The 18379-nt window shown below is 35.8% G+C and overlaps 1 pseudogene; it reads right to left on the minus strand.

Annotated features, from left to right (window-relative positions):
• Nucleotides 1-1625: 1625 nt before the first annotated feature.
• LOC107841063 lies at nucleotides 1626-5755 on the minus strand (annotated as a pseudogene).
• Between the last annotated feature and the right edge of the window lie 12624 nt (nucleotides 5756-18379).

Consider the following 18379-nt stretch of genomic DNA (forward strand, 5'->3'; position numbering starts at 1 on the left):
TCAAATAGATTAATCAAATTTCCTTTTGCCCATGTTGGTAGCAGATCTGAAGTAACATAATTTCTTTCTTTTATTTTTGCTCATATGAATTTATCAACAAAAAGTATTCTTGCAAGTTAAATTCTTTTAAAGCAGTTTTTCATGAACCAACTACGCTTACTTGTTCCATGACCTCTTGTCAATCAATAAAACTTCACAAGTCCTAACGATATTTGGTAGAGACACAAAGAGTATAAACTTTTGGCAAAATTTTTCAAGTATTGTCTAGAATTAGTATAGCCTAAGACCAAATTTTGTTGGAACTACGTAGCTTCCACCTGTCAGTACATTAAATGAAATTCTTCAATAATAGGATAAAAACTTAATACAGATGGCTCCTCCCTAGGCAATCTTCATCGAGGAGGGCTGGGGGAGATTTGGGGGGGGGGGGGGGAATACGTGGCTCAAATGGCAATTGGGTGCTAGGCTATATGGGCAGCTATGCTCAAAATACTAACCTTAGAGTAGAATTAATGACACTTCTATATGGTCGAAGGATTGTAGTCAAACGCTTTCTGTGGCCCTTAACAATTGAACTTGGTTCAAAGGTAATCATATTACTAACCAACTGGATCATCCAACCTACTCTAATATAATTTTTGAATGCAGGGAACTTGTGTGAGGCCTAGGACCTCTCCCTCTCCCAGGGGCGGATTTAGGGGTATAAGTGGGAGTTCCTCAGAATCCGGTAACTTTCGTGCGGATATCATATTTATATTAAGAAATTTAGGAAATATATAAGAATAATAAGTTGGGAACCCATAAACAAAATGTATTGTTAGTCTAGTGGAAGAGAAGAGAATGCTAAAGCTTTGTAAACTTCTTTGTTATGGGTTTTAACCCCTTCAACCACTATATTAAATTTTATTTTTTCCGTAAGAACCCATAAACTTTAAATTCTAGATTCGTATCTGCTCTCACCCCTACTCACCCACCCCATTCAACATATTTTTGGGGAAGCAAATCAGGTGGAAGATGTCCTAGCTAAAAAAGAAACATAGACTAGACGCTACGGTATTATAGTAGAATGGCTAGTTTTGCCTTTTTTTATTATCTGCGCATTGGAAATAGACAAAGCGGGAACTATTTTTGTAAGACTGAAGTAGCCAGTTCATTAGTAAAATGACTATAATTTTTCAACAAAATTAACTGTGTACTGTGATGATAACGGCTCTGCTGCCAACCTACCTTGTACTTATATTAATACTAGGCACGGACCTAACGTTGGAACATTTTTCTTAACTAAACAACAAATTATTCCTACACGTGGATAATATATGGTTGCAAGTGTTATAGTGTTTACATACATGATGCATTATTTACATCATATATTCACATGCTATACAGATATACATATAGAAGAGGGTAGTGTGTACAGATTCTTGGCAGCATTTAGCAAGATGGAGTACCTACACAGTCGCTTGTGAATGTTCGTCTCGTAGGAATAAAAGTAAGAGAATACAAGTGGATGAGATTGTCAAGAAAATTTGGTAAATTTATTTTTTTACACACAAGAAATCAGTTGATCAAATGCTTATTTAATGGGCTGGGAACTAAGTGACCAAATGTACACAATAAATGATGATTTAAATTTCAATAGAGTCCACCAAAAGGGCTATAATATGAGGTTTTAGTAATTTTTCAGGATGAGTGTATTCATCTTGGCTGTGCTTGCAAGTGACATCAATAATGCGAGCAAGATTGAGAATATGAGTGAGAATCTTAGTAGAGACAGGAGTTGTTCGTAGAATTCCTTTATTTACATCCTTTCATTCTATATGAGCCATCTCTTGACATTTTTCAATTGCCTATTCTATTGATACACCATAATCTCTCATGTAACACTCAATTCCGGTTCCAATCTGACCTCTACCCTTCTCAACTTGGATTGGACATCAAAATGTGTTGGTATAAGTATAAAATCAATCTATGGCTGCAACTTAGGTAAACATATATATCTTAATTTATTCAATGCAATGTATACCTCATATGTGGCTATTTCATCAAATGACTCCGCATAAGGTCACATTGGCTTCAAGAATTTTAGGGTTCTTGGCCAACCATTCAAAATCTACCTTGGAAGTGATAGGACCGAAATAATCAGGTATCATGCGGAAGCTAGCAAAGCAAACCTCGAAAGACGCCACATAAGAAGATAAACGAGAAATTCACCAAAAGAGACAATAATTTAACGTAGTTCAGTCAGTCGACCTACATCCACAAAAGGAGATGAGCAATCCACTATATAAAAGAGAGTACAAACTGTCAAGAGAGACAACCTCACATAATTCACTCAGAATAAAAGAGGCTCACACAAGTGATCCCACAACACTTGTGTCTCACAAAGTCTCTCCCCAAACGAAACTCTCAAACCCCTAGGACTACATTGTGGATGCTACAAAACTAGAAGAAAGGAGTCTCTATTTATAGAGTTTATAACCTTTTCCTATGAGAATAAGGATTAGCAAAATATAGAGAATATGTTTTCCTTTTCTCAAAGGGAAACCCAATTATGGTACCTAAAGGAAAACCCAAATAGGGTAAGAAAGTTAGGACTAACACTAACAATTCTCTCCCTTGGCCTGAATTTCTGATAAAATAAACTTACTCCACCTTATTCATGTAGTCTTCAATAAGTTCAATTTCCATCTCCAAAATTTCCTCCATTAATTCTTGCTTCTACATAGAGTAACACTCTGATAAAATTTCTCAAACTAAAATCTTCATTATCGTCAAATAGGATGTGACTAGAACTGAATCTGCCAAGATGAACACCCGATTTTAACCTCGCTTTGATACCACTTGTTAGGACCGAAATAATCAGGTGTCATGCGGAAGCTAGCAAATCAAACCTCGAAAGACTCCACATAAGAAGATAAACGAGAAATTCACCAAAAGAGACACAATAATTTAACGTAGTTCAGTCAGTCGACCTACATCCACAAAAGGAGATGAGCAATCCACTATATAAAAGAGAGTACAAACTGTCAAGAGAGACAACCTCACATAATTCACTCAGAATAAAAGAGGCTCACACAAGTGATCCCACAACACTTGTGTCTCACAAAGTCTCTCCCCAAACGAAACTCTCAAACCCCTAGGACTACATTGTGGATGCTACAAAACTAGAAGAAAGGAGTCTCTATTTATAGAGTTTATAACCTTTTCCTATGAGAATAAGGATTAGCAAAATATAGAGAATATATTTTCCTTTTCTCAAAGGGAAACCCAATTATGGTACCTAAAGGAAAACCCAAATAGGGTAAGAAAGTTAGGACTAACACTAACAATTCTCTCCCTTGGCCTGAATTTCTGATAAAATAAACTTACTCCACCTTATTCATGTAGTCTTCAATAAGTTCAATTTCCATCCCCAAAATTTCCTCCATTAATTCTTGCTTCTACATAGAGTAACACTCTGATAAAATTTCTCAAACTAAAATCTTCATTATCGTCAAATAGGATGTGACTAGAACTGAATCTGCCAAGATGAACACCCGATTTTAACCTCGCTTTGATACCACTTGTTAGGACCGAAATAATCAGGTGTCATGCGGAAGCTAGCAAATCAAACCTCGAAAGACTCCACATAAGAAGATAAACGAGAAATTCACCAAAAGAGACACAATAATTTAACGTAGTTCAGTCAGTCGACCTACATCAACAAAAGGAGATGAGCAATCCACTATATAAAAGAGAGTACAAACTGTCAAGAGAGACAACCTCACACAATTCATTCAGAATAAAAGAGGCTCACACAAGCGATCCCGCAACACTTGTGTCTCACAAATCTCTCCCCAAACGAAACTCTCAAACCCCAAGGACTACATTGTGAATGCTATAAAATTAGAAGAGAGGAGTATCTGTTTATAGAGTTTATAACCTTTTCCTACGAGAATAAGGATTAGCCAAATATTGAGAATATATTTTCCTTTTCCCAAAAGGAAAACCCAATTATGGTACCTAAAGAAAAACCCAAATATGGTAAGAAAGTCAGGATAAACAGCAACAGGAAGCACACTTCACACCTAAGTAATCGTAAGCAAGTAATAAGTGCTAGATGCTAATGCATTGCTATGATGCTCGGAAAAAGGCGGAACACATCCTTTTATGAACCATTTTTATTCCACAAAGTAGTTTCTCACTATTTCTTTTATCCATCAACAACAAGCAAAGACATCCAACCATCAGTACATACTCAAAAAATAAATTTCATTTTAAGCAAAAAAATGGAAGAAAAAGCTTTACAACTGGTTGATAAACTGAATAATATTGAATTAACTGGTACAAGTCATGGTTCATACTCTTTTGCATAGTAAACTGCATTGGATCTGCAATACTTTGACAACTCTGTTTTATAACCGTTGTAGTGATCTAAAAGTGCTTTGTAACTGATTTTCATGTAATCAGGGAGCCGATCAATTTGGCTAATATCTCACCTAATAAATGAAAAGAAAATGAATTTGATAAGTTTATCATTTTAACATCACATACATCAAATGAAGAAGGAGAAATATGTAGTGTTTTTGTAGCTCAAAATGTAGTACATAAGCTTACCGTAAGTTTTGAAGTAGCCTTAAGCTGATTAATCATAAATGGAAGAATATAACAACCCACATTTTTTTCTGGCTAAGTAAAATTGAACCGTTATTCCTATATGTGTAAAATTCAGTCCCATGATTTATATTTTAATACGTGTGAAGTGCTTATGAGGTGAAAAATGTTCATAGGAATCACTTAGAACAAGGTTCAGCTAAGATCCTTTGATTCAGTTAAATTTCTATATTCGATTCTCCAAGGGTCAATGATGAACGTGCATAACTTTTTACATATATGGAATTTTGCATCTCAATACCCACCAAGTTGTAGATAATTGAATTAACTTTCCAATGATACCAATTTCCCTTAATCCAACACCCGAGCAAGAAGTTATAACCATTTTTGTCAGAAGTATTAGGCTGTCGTGATAGCCCTACGACGGGGGCTTAAGTCACCGTGCCAACATCCGCGACTCAGAGGATGGATTTCCTACATCCGTAAATACAACCCCAAAGGGCATTTTAGTCATTTTCCCTTGCCCCCAAGCACCCAAGTGACGGATTAAGACCCCAAAAGAGCATTATTTGTCCACTTTTCATCACCAAACCCTTACGTAAACCTCCCCTTCCCAAGAACAAAACACTTTTCCCCAAGGATCCAAGAATTCAAACTTTCAAGTTCTAGAATCTTCAAGAAAATGTCAAGAATAGGATTTCCGTTCACAAATTCATCATTCAAGTCCCAAAAGATTCAAGCTTTATTCACAAATCAAGAAGCTTAAGATGATGTGGGGCTATCCTAAACTCCGTAGGCATAAATTAATCATTTAATCAAGCTTTTAAGGTATATAATTTCTAAATGATATGGGTTTTGAAATGGTTGAGAGCATGCATTGTGAATCCATTTTATGATGAAATTTGGTATAAATCATGAGGTTATTTTCCCTAAACTTGCATTGTTTTCATGTGTATGAATGTTATGAGTTTTGACAAGTTGTATGAGAACATGATTTTATTAAATTCCCTCTCTTGATATAAAATCCTTTGCTTTAATGTGTTGTGGGTTGTTCAAATGCATGAATTACAATCTTGAGAGTAAATTCTTTATGATCATTATGGGTTGACAATGTTTGTGATACGATGAGAGGGTATCTATATTACTTACAATTGTCTATCATGTTAATTGAAAGGATTGCATGTGTTTTATGAAAAGATTGGCCGCCACATGATAAATTAATGAAAAAGGAGTATTTTGCAAACTCCTTTATGTGTTTTAAGATAAGGACTCTCTTGTGTAATGTTGGAAACTTTTGGGTGGCAATCTACATGATTTTGAGTGAAAGGGGCTACGATTATAACATGACGTGATATGACTTGCAATTCTAGGTATGACGATACCTATCACAGGACGCCCTTATCATGAAAGAGATAAATGTTTTAGAAGCATGAAGCATAGTTTTAAAGGACTAAAATTGGGCTTAAAGAGAGCTAGTTGGTTACTTGAAGAAGGCTTGATTTTAGATAACTCTTAGCTCGAAATTGTATTTTGTCGATACGGGTTTTATATATGTTATTCGGCAAGTGGGATAACATGGTATGTCAGAAAGTTGGGCATACTTTTTCATGATACTCCAATCCTTGTGGCAAACTTATATTGAGGGATTGGTCGCCGAGTCAAGGACGGACCCATATAGCCCGTGGGTATTCATATTTTGTAGGGTGTACCATCTAGCTAAGAAATAAAATAAAGAGTTAAACCTGTGTTTTACAAGAATGGTTAAATCTCATTAAATCATGATCATGTATTTTTAAATGTCTTATGCTTACTTGCTTTATGAAATGGTCTCACTTATTTTATATAAATTATATTATATTTTTGGATTGTTCTACATACCAGTACTTTCGAGTATTAACCCCCTATATTTTAGGTTTTGAGGCCCAGTCCTATGGTCTTACAAACCAATAGATTACTTCCAGACTTTCAGAGATTGGTGAGCCACCCTTACATCGAAAGACATCTATTCCATGTGTTTTTTTTGTATTTATGATCCAGCCTAGGGCCTTGCCCCAGCTTAGACAGATTATGATTTTTTATTTCAATAGAGACTTCGTAGACTTGTTCAGTTTGGATTTGGGTTTTCTTATGTGTTATGTCCTAAAGTGTTAAGTTTGACTAATGAGATTGCTATGTTGCATTTATCTTCTGCATTTTATCTCTTATGACTTATGCTTAAGATTACATGCTAAGGGGTCTCTGGGGCCTTGATAGTTCGGGATGCCCGTCTTGGCCAGGGCCTTGGATTGGGTCATGACAAGCTTGGTATTAGAGCATAATTTAGGGTCCCAGGGTGTCTATGAAGTCGTGTCGAATAGAGTCCTTTTTATGAGTGTGTAATGCGTCACACTTATAAGGGAGAGACTACTTGACATTTAGGAATATTTATCTTTTCTTCATGTTATAGTTCGTGCTATAGAGTCTAAATGTTCCATAACTAATGATTTTATATATTTCAGATCATGCCTCCCCGTAGATCCAATGAGCAGAACACCCATGCGAATGATGTTCGACCTACTCATGGGATGCAGACCCGTTACAGAGCCAATAGACCATAATCTGTTTCTACTCTAGGAGTTTCTCTAGTCCAAACTAGTCCACATTTCTGGGCTTGAATTTAAATCATTGTTCCTATGCATATGGACTTGAACCCAATTATTCTATGTATATACATGTGTGATAATCAAATATATGAACTGGGAATATCTTTTTATAATGATCGAGGTCACAATATCCTCCTAGCACAAAGACGAGTTGAGAACACTTCTGTTGATTAAGGTTTAGTGAATCATTCAGCTTGGGTCAACTTTAAATGACCATTACTCCTTGTACATAATGATTTATGTGTCCTACCTTATATCAAATAAAATATCTTTGAATCCTATTTCCAATGCATTTGGTTTCACCTTAATCTGATATCGGAGCAAAACATTAGACCCATTTTACTCCAGCCTGTCAACAAAGTAACAACCTGAGCTGACGCGCCATCACCTATGTGACGACTTATCAGCCCAAGTCATCATCCTTAGGCATAAAAACATCAATTCTAGATGCCAAGTGACGACCTGGGATGACGGTTCATCACCAAAGTTATGTCTTATCAGCCCAAGACATCACTCATGACCTCCCTCGATCAATATAACCCTTAAACAGTTTTGGAGGGATATTTTAGTTTTTTCCCTCACCTTTCGTGATCTAAATCAAGCATTAAACACTATTAACTGATAACATATTAGTTTATCATCACTCATAATCCTCTCCACTCTCAAGATCAAGGAGAAATAAAGGTTTCCTTCAAGGCAAGGATTCAAGCCTTTCAATCCAAGATTTCCTAAGAAAAGTGTCAAGATTAGGGTTTCTCCCCAAGAATCCAAGAATTCAATTCATCCTCTTCAAGAAATAAAACAAGAATTTAGTTCCATAATCCAAGAATCTCAAGAAATCTTTTAAGATCATCTCCTAGGGTTTCGAAGTCAAGTTCTCTACATCCAATCAAGTCTATTAAGGTATGTAGGGTATGAACGAGGGTTTTCTTCCACCCTTGTGCCCAAATCTTGATTTTAAGTTAAATTTTGCATAAATTAAAGATAGATACCCAATTCTTATTATTTTTAATTTATGAAATTATCCTGTTAATTAAGGCTTCAATTGAAATAGATTTACATATATCTATGTTGGAAATCATGAGAATCATATTATGAGTTATATTCCATTATCTTGATTGAGATTGTTGAAAGTTTTTAAGATGATTGTTGAGCATGAAGTTTAAATATGATTATTGGTGAATTAAAGCATTATATTTTGAGTCCCAAATGCAAATTATAAGTTTATAAGGAGATTATGATCACAAATCTATTGACACGTTTTGAAAAGTGCTTTAAAAGTAAAAGATAGATCTTTTGATCCGAATATAAGATTATGAAATCCACATTAATCAGAATGTTTATGATTTAAAGTAAAGAAAAGCATAATTGGTTTTCATTTCAAACACTTGTGCTATTTAAATATGGATTTCCTAAAGTTCTGAGTAAAAAAAATGGAAGTAGTATTTAATACCGAGTTGGGTATGTTTCCAAGGTATCATGCCCCAAAACTATGTGCCACCGTCAGATTAAGATTGAGTGCCCATAGTGGGTTAAGATAGTGATCACTAAGAGAAGGTCATACTCCTTGGCAAGAGTATGACACCTCTCCCCAACATGAGGTTTTCCCCTTAGGGGAATGAGACGTTGGACTCCATGATGGCTCATATAGTTTATGTCGATTAGAAGAACCTCCCAAAGTACCTATGTCTTAAATCAAAATGTCAGAACAGTTTTGAGAAAACTAAGTGTAAGGGCTCACAAATTTACTTAGACAGTGTTTTTTTTCTTAAGACTACAATTATCAGATTTCATCTTTAAGTTTTAAGATTGATAAAAGTGAGACCTTTTCACTTAGCTTGCATGATTTGAAGAACAAAACAAGAGTACAAATTATTAGAACTAAGTGTGATGGCTCACAAGAATTTCATTATGCCTTATTGCTCATGACTTATTATTTCTCAATTTTTATTAGTCGTATTTAGCTTGCTATTTTGAAGTTTATTTCAATTATTGCATTTATTATTTTACTTATGCATTCAACCCTACATGCTCAATACATTCCAAAAGTACTAATCCACATGTGCGTCTATGTGCTGCATTGTTTAGTAATGTAGGTATAAGTTATAGCATACACATCATAATCAGACAGTTGCAGCTTCCAGTCAGCAGGTGATGAGTCCTTTTGATTCAAGGGTTGAGTCAGTTAGAGTTTGTGTGGTATTTTATTTTCTTAATTCAGTCATATTAATTCGATATAGTGAGGGGGTCATGTACCGGCTAACTATAGTTAATACTAGTAGAGGCTTCATAGACAGTCAATAGAAGTTGATGTATTTAATTCCAGTTTGTTTTGTACAAAATTGGTATTGTTGGAAAGATAATTCAATTATCTAAAATTATATAGGTCTTGGAATGAAAAATTCCATGTATATTAAGAGATATTCACATTTGAAGTTGACCCTTGTAGAATCGAATGTCAAACTTTGGATGAATCAATTGGTCTTAGCTCAACCTTGTTCTATGTCATTGCTATAAATATTTTCCACCTATAAACTACTCTATAGACTAGTATAATGATCATGAAACTTGTATTCATGTGATAATCACTTGGATTAGAGCTTAGACGCACAGGAACGACGGTTAGAATTCTAGCACGAAAATATGGGGTATTACAAAAAGAGTGCTTTTATGGGTGGTTGTATTGAAGTTCATATATGGATATAAGGATAGGCTTGAATGTCATATTGGGATGTAAGTGGAGGAATACAGTATGCGCTAGTGAATCCATAGTATAAGTTCAGAGTTAGTCATTGAAGTAGTAAGGCATTTTATGCTTAACCTGTGAGCTCTAAAAAGACATAGGAGATTGAATCATGTGGTTTAGACTAGTATTATGGTATGTGTTGTACCTTGTGATTTCGAGTTAGGCTTGATCATGGTGAGAGGATTTAGTGTAGTTTAGACTTTAGTAGATGGATTTATCAATGCCCATGTGAGAATTATAAGTTGAATCAAATGAGTATGATATTTAAGGGGAATAGTACAGTTAAGGGAGTATTTGACAAGTGTTTTTGAACTTGGAAGTAAGAAGTTGCATTTCCTAAAGCCTAGTAATTCTATCCTAGCTTATGGGTTAAACGTCTATGTTCCATATTAGAGAGCTGTATCAATGTTTTGATTCCTTATTCAGATATTATATTCAGATCATGCCTAAAATTCTTTGCTCTCTAAATTTTATTAGAACTTCTTGCAAAGAATGTTAAAGAAATACTCCAGTTGAGTATAATCTCTCAGTGTGATTTAGTTGTATAGCCTGCAATCTAGTTTAGCAATCAAGCAGATAAGCTCTTATAGATTTTCAACTTTCCATCTATTCTTACTACCAAAAGTTTCACGAGTAAGGCCATTTCATGAGGTAAAATGTTCGTATTTATGCAAATTAAAAATTTAGATCAGTTCATGCATCATGTATCAGTTTTAGATTCAGATATTTAGTCATGATCTAGTTCATAAGTGTTTAGTAAATGATCTTAGTTTTCCAAGTATTCCAGCTCAGATAATGTAATACCAGTTGTACGATCTTAGTCTCGTTGTCTCATGATTCATGCTTGCATAATTATCATTTCACAGTTCTATATGTATGACTGTATCATGAACCCTTCAAACGAATTCTAAACTCTTAGCATAAATTAGCTTCTTATAGTAAGTAAAGGCAAGTCAGCTCAGAAATCAATTTCATGATAAAGGTTTTAACATTTTAACTCAATTATATCCTTTCTTAGAAAACATATCTTGTCCACGTTATTCCATACCTCTAATGCTTCAACAAATTCCTACCCATCATTTGAGGATGAATGATTCCAAGGGAGAGATAATGTAACACCCCACATTTTCGGGCTAGAATTTAAATCGTTGTTCCTATACGTATGGACTTGAAACCAGTTATTCTATGTATATACATGTGTTATTATAAAATATATATGATTTGGTAATATCTTTGTATGATGATCGAGGTCATAATATCCTCCTAACTCAAAGACGAGTTGAGAACACTTCTGTTGATTAAGTATTAGAGAATGATTCATCTTGGGTAAACTTTAAACAACCATTAATCCTTGTACATAAAGATTTAAATGTCCTACCTTATATCAAATGAAATATATTTGAATCGTATTTCCAACGCATTTGGTTTCACCTTAATCTGATATCGAAGCAAAAATTTATACCCATTTTACTCTAGCATGTCAGCCTATCAACAAAGTGACGACCAGAGCTGACGGGCCGTCACCTATGTGACTACTTATCATCCCGAGTCATCAGCCTTGGGCATAAAAACATCAATTGCAACTTCCAATTGATGACCTGGGGTGACGGTCCATCACCTAAGTGATGACTTATCAATCCAAGTCGTCACCTATGACCTCCCTCGATCTACATCACCCTTAAATAGTTTCGGAGTGGTATTTTGTTCTTTTCCTCACATTCGAAGACTTAAATCCAGCATTAAACACTATTAACTAATAAAATATCAGTTTATCATCACTCATAATCCTCTCCACTCTCAAGATCAAGGAGAAATTAGAGTTTTCTTCAAGGCAAGAATTCAAGCCTTTTGATCTAAGATTTCCCAAGAAAAGTGTCAAGATTAGGGTTTCTCCCCAAGAATCCAAGAATTCAATTCATCCTCTTCAAGAAAGAAACCAAGAATTTAGTTCCATAATTCAAGAATCTCAAGAAAGATTTCAAGATCATCTCCTAGGATTTCAAATTCAAGTTTTGTACACAAATCAAGTCTATTATGGTATGTGGGGTATGAACGAGGGGTTTCTTCCACCATTGTGCCCAAATCTTTATTTTAATTTAATTTTGCATAAATTGAAGATAGGGTTAGTACCCAATTCTTATTATTTTTAGTTTACGAAATTATCCTGTTAATTAAGGCTTCAATTGCAAAAGATTTACATATATTCATGTTGGAAATCATGAGAATCATATTACGAGTTATATTCTACTATCTTGATTGAGATTGCTGAAAGCTTTTAAGATGATTGTTGAGCATAAAGTTTAAATATGATTATTGATGCATTAAAGCTTTACATTTTAAGTCCCAATTGCAAATGATGAGTTTATAAGAAGACAAGCTTTGAAAAGTTCTTCAAAAGCAAAAAATAGATCTTTTGATCCCAATATAAGATTATGAAATCCACATTAATCAGAATGTTTATGATTTAAAGTAAGTAAAAGCATAATTGGTTTTCATTACAAACACTTGTGCTAGTTTAATATGGATTTCCTAAAGTTCTGAGCAAAAGAATAAGAGTAGTATTTAGCACCAAGTTGGGCATGTTTCTAAGGTCTTATTCCCCAAAACTATGTGCCACCATAATATTAATATTGAGTGCCCATATTGGGCTAAGATAGTGATCACTAAGAGAAGGTCATACTCTTTGGCAAGAGTAAGACACCTCTACCCAACGTGAGGTTTTTCCCTTAGGGGAATGAGACGTTGGACTCCATGATGGATTACATGGTTTATGTCGGTTAGAAGAACCTCCCAAAGTCCCTAAGTCTTAAATCAAAATGTCAGAACAGTTTTGAGAAAACAAAGTGTAAGGGCTCTCAAATTTACTCAAACAGTGTTTTTTTTTCTTAAAGACTACAGTTATCAAATTTTAGATTAAAGTGTTAAGATTAATAAAAGTGAGCCCTTTTCACTTATCTTGCACTAAGTGTGGTGGATCACAATAATTTCATTATGCCTTATTTCTCATGACTTATGATTTCTCAGTTTTTATTATTCCTGCCATTATGAGTCACTCACATTTAGCATGTTATTTTAAAGTTTATTTGAATTATTGCATCTATTATTTTACTTATGCATTCACCCTCAGTACATTCCAAAAGTACTGATCCACATATATGTCTATGTGCTACAATGTTTAATAATATAGGTATAAGTTGTAGCATGCACATCATAATCAGACAGTTGCAGCTTCAAGTCAGCAGGTGATGAGTCCTTTCTATTCAAGGGCTTGCATCAATTAGAGAATGTACAGTATTTTATTATCTTCATTCAGTGATATTAATTTGAGATAGCGCGGAGGGCGGGGGGGTCATGTCCCGGATACCTATAGTCAATACAAGTAGAGGTTTCATAGACAGTTAGTAGAAGTTGATATATTTGATTACAGTTTGTTTTGTATAATCAGAGTTGTATCATTTTAATATAGTTTGTCTTGATCATATTCATATAAGATTCATCTTCCGCGTTATTCTTTCAGACGTGCATTTATTTCAGTTGCTCTTGAATTATGCCAGTACAAGGGTTAGCTTGGGATCACTTGTGGTCCTAAGCACCTTATGATAACTAGTGGGTAGTCTCGGGTCGTTATAAGTCTCCTCTAAGAGTTCTCAAATGTCAAGTTCCATCATCCCATCCATATGATTTCTCAACTTTTGTTTTCTCAGTCTCATCTTTCTGGAGATGTGAGTTCTGTGCCTAGTTCATCTGAAATCACATGGGTTCGACTTTTGATGCAAAAGATTTATAGATGGCACTCTTTTTCTATTATTTCCCCACCCACCTTTCTGGGCACCAAGGTTAAGAAGGGCCCCCAAGGGTTTATTAATGAAATGGAGAAAGTATTCAGAGTCATGCATGCTAGTGAGGTTAAGGGGTTGAGTTGGCAGCCTATCAGCTGAAGACCGAAGCTATATAGTGGTACAATGAATGGGAAAATTGTAGGGGTGAGGATGCGGAACCTGCTATATGGGGTGACTATGTTGAGGCCTTCCTAACTCCTGGGGGAATCAAAATCTAAAGAATTTATTAATCTGAAGCAAGGGAAGTTGACCGTCAAAGAATATGCGCTGAAATTTACCCCGTTATCTAGTTAAGCCCTGGAATTGGTGGTCAATATGAGGGATCATATGAGAAAATTCACTTCTGGTGTTTTGGATGATTTGTTATTTGAATGTAAGGGACAATGCTGATTAAGGACATGGCTATCTCTAGGTTATCAGTTCATATGCACCAAGTGGAAGAGAATAAGAAAAGGCAGCTAGAGGGGAAAGAGAGAGATAGGCTAAAGAGCTAGGTCTATAGATCAGAATGTCAGTCAGCAGTAAGGTGGCAAATAGGATAAGAAGCGGTATAAGAAGAAATTTTGTAGCAACGCTTAGTCTTCAGCTAGTGCCCCGACGCCCAGGCCTCCAGTCGATCAACAGTTTTATAATTTCTAACCCAACAGTGGGTTGAAAATTCAGGGTACTCAGTCCCACAAAAGTGTGACTCAGCCTACTAGGTCACACCCTTGTTGTAGTTTATGTGGAAATAATCAACTGGGGAGATGCTATCTCGGAAGTATATGTTCTATAATTATGGTCAGGTGGGCCATATCCAGAGATTTTATCTCGTGAACAGAAGGAACCCCAAGAATTTGAAGACCCAAACTACTCCAGTAACTCTTTCAGCTAAGGGCACTACTTTTTCTCTAGGGGTAGCCGTAACTGGTTGTATGCAACAGTTACACGCCAAGATTCAGAGTCTTCACCATATATTGTCGTTGGTATGTTACATATTTGCTCCCGTGATGTGTATGTGTTACTTGATACCGGGTCTACTCTTTTTTATGTGACTCCTTACATGGCAGCCAACTTTGGTTTTGAACCCAAAAATATTTCTAAACCCTTTTTTATTTCCACCCCCGTTGGGGAACCTATTGTGGCTAGGAGAGTTTATAGAAATTGTGTGGTGTCTATTTCTAGTCGTGATATTCTAGCTGATCTTGTAGAGCTGGACATGATTAATTTTGATGCTATTCTATGATTGGATTGGATCCATTACTGTTATACTACATTAGACTGTAGAACCAGAAAGGTCACTTTCTCTTTTCAAAATGAGTCTGTGATAGAGTGGGAAAGGTATTCTCTTGCACCTAAAGAAAAGTTCATATCTTAATCTTAGAGCTCGTAAGCTTAGATCTAAAGGTTGTTTGTATCATGTTGTTCGGGTCAAAGATTATAGCACTGAAAGTCCTTCTCTCCAGTCAGCCCCTGTAGTCAGTAAATTCCCTAAAGTCTTTCCTGATGACCTCCCTAGGATACCACCAGATAGGGAGATAGATTTTGGCATTGACCTATTAACAGAAACCTGCCTATTTCGATTCTGCCATACAGAATGGCTCCTGCTGAATTGAAAGAGTTAAAAGAACAGTTAAAAGACCTTTTTTACAAAGGCTTTATTCATCCTAGTGTCTCTCCCTGGGTGCTCTGGTGCTCTTTGTGTGTAAAAAAGATAGCTCACTCCCTAAGTGCATAGATTACCATCAGTTGAACAAAGTCACAATTAAAAATAAGTACCTTATTCCCAGAATTGATGACCTCTTTGACCAACTCCAAGGTGCTAAATGTTTATCTAAAATAGACTTTCATTCAAGGTACCATTAATTGAAGGTTAGGGAGGCTGACATTCCCAAAACGGCCTTCTGAACCTGATACGGTCACTGTGAATTCTTAGTTATGTCCTTCAGGCTGACAAATGCCCTTGCAGCGTTTATGGACCTAATGAATATGGTGTTTCATTAATTTCTAGATCTATTCATCATAGTCTTTATTGATGACATCTTGATTTACTATAAGAGTAAGGAGGAGCATGTCAATCACCTCCAAATCATCCTTCAGACTCTTAAGGACCATGAGTTGTATGTGAAGTTTTCCAAGTATGAATTTTGTCTTAGTACTATTGCTTTTATTAGGCATATTATTTCTAGTGAGAGGATTAAGTGGACCCCCAAAAGGTTGAGTCAGTGAGAAAATGGCCCAGACCCATGACTCCAACCGACATCCGGAGCTTCTTGGGTTTGGCAGGGTATTATAGGAGTTTTGTAGAGATTTTTTCATCGCTAGCTGCTTCACTTACTAGACTGACTCAAAAAAAGGTAAAATTCTTGTGGTCTGATTCTTGTGAGAATAGTTTTGAGAAACTGAAAGACAAGTTGACTACTACACCGATCTTGACCCTTCCTAAGGGCACAAAGGGTTTTGTTGTGTACTTGTGATGTGTCCTGGGTGGGACTAGGTATATACTTATGCAGCATAGTGACAGTTAAAGGTGCATAAGAAGAACCATCCCACCCATGATTTAGAGTTGGCGGTTGTGGTGTTTGCACTCAAAATTTAGCATTATTATCTTTGTGGGGGTGCATTTTGACATCTTTACTAATCACAAAAGTTTTGAAGTATGTCTTCACGTAGAAAGAACTAAATCTTAGGCAGAGGCGGTGGTTGGAGTTGTTGAAAGATTATGACACGAGCCTGCATGATCACCCGGGTAAGGCCAATGGGTGGCTAACACCCTTAGCAGGTTGTCCATGGGCAGTCTTTCTCATGTAGAGAAAGGAAAAAGGAATATGGTGAAGGACATTCATCGGCTTGCAAATTTGAGAGTCCGACTCCTGGATTCTGGGGATAGAAGGGTATTTATACAAGAGGTAGATAAATTTTCCATTTGTGCAGAAGTTAAGGAAAAGCAGACTAGAAATCTCATTTTGATGCAGATTAAGGAAGATGTTGGTCAACAAAAGGTCACGACCTTTACAATTAATACCAAGGTAGGTTATGTATACCAGATGTGGATGAGTTGCGAGAAAGGATCCTTGATGAAGCTCATACTTCTAGGTATGGGTTCACCCTGGCTCTAGTAAATGTATCATGATCTCAAGGATGGTAGAATAATATGAAAAGAGATGTTGCTAACATTGTGGCTAAGTGCTTAATTTGTCAACAAGTTAAGGTGGACCTTTGAGACAAGGTGGCACTTTCCAAGAGATAGTTTTGCCTTTATGGAAATGGGAGATGATCAACATGGACATTAATACAGGACTTTTGAGATCCCGAAACCAATACAACTCTATTTGGGTGATTGTAGATAGGATAACCAAGTCTACCCATTTTCTTCTAGTGCGGACTAATTATTCAGGAGATGATTATGCTAAGTTGTATATTTAGGAAATAGTTCATTTGCATGGGGCTCCAGTATCTACTATATCCAATCGAGGTACGCAATTCTCTTCTTAGTTTTGGCAGTCTTTTCAGAGGGGTTTAGGTACACAAGTAAACCTTATCACCACCTACCATCCTCAAACGGATGTTCATACAAAACGCAGAAGATATGTTGAGGGCTTGTGTGATAGATTTTAAGGGTAGTTAGGTGGATCACTTGCCATTGATTGAATTCGCCTATACAATAGCTACCACTATAGCATTCAGATGGCTCCTTTTGAGGCTCTATATGGGAGGAGGTGTAGGTCCCTGATTGGTTAGTATGAAGTGGGTGAAATCTATTTTTTTGGACCTGACCTTGTTCATCAGGCGATTTAGAAGGTGAAAGTCATTAGAGAGCGACTTAAGATAGATCAAAGTTGCCAAAAGTCTTACGCTGATTTTAGGAGAAAAGAGTTAAGAGTTTGTGGTAGATGATTGTGTATTTCTAAAAGTCTCCCTTATTAAGGAAGTCAAGAGATTTGGAAAGAAAGGAAAGCTCAGTCCTTATTATATAGGCCCTTATCAAATTACGAGAAGGATTGGTGAAGTTCCTTAAGACCCCCAAAAGGGCATTATTTTCCCACTTTTCATCTCCAAACCCTTACGTAAATCTTCATCCTTCCCAAGAACAAAATTCAAACATTTTTCCCCAAGGATCCAAGATTTCAAACTTTCAAGTTCTAGAATCTTTAAGAAAACATATAGAATAGGGTTCCTTTCACAAATTCATCATTCAAGTCCCAAAAGATTCAAGTTTTCTTCACAAATCAAAATGCTTAAGGTATGTGGGACTACCCTAAATTCCGAGGGCATAAATTTTTCATTTAATCAAGCTTTTAAGGTATACAACTTCATACATGAGATGGGTTTTGAAATGGTTAAGAGCGTGCATTGTGAATCCATTTTATGATGAAATCTGGTATAAATCATGAGGTTGTTTTCCCTGAACTTAAATTGTTTTCATATGTATGAATGTTATGAGTTTTGACAAGTTGTATGAGAGCAAGATTTTACGAACTTCCCTCTCTTGTTATAAAATCCTTTGCTTTAATGTTTTGTGGATTGTTCAAATACATGAATTACTAGCTTGAGAGTAAATGCTTTATTATTATTATGGA

This window comes from Capsicum annuum, chromosome 1 (genome assembly GCF_002878395.1).
Source record: "Capsicum annuum cultivar UCD-10X-F1 chromosome 1, UCD10Xv1.1, whole genome shotgun sequence".
Taxonomy (NCBI): Eukaryota; Viridiplantae; Streptophyta; class Magnoliopsida; order Solanales; family Solanaceae; genus Capsicum; species Capsicum annuum.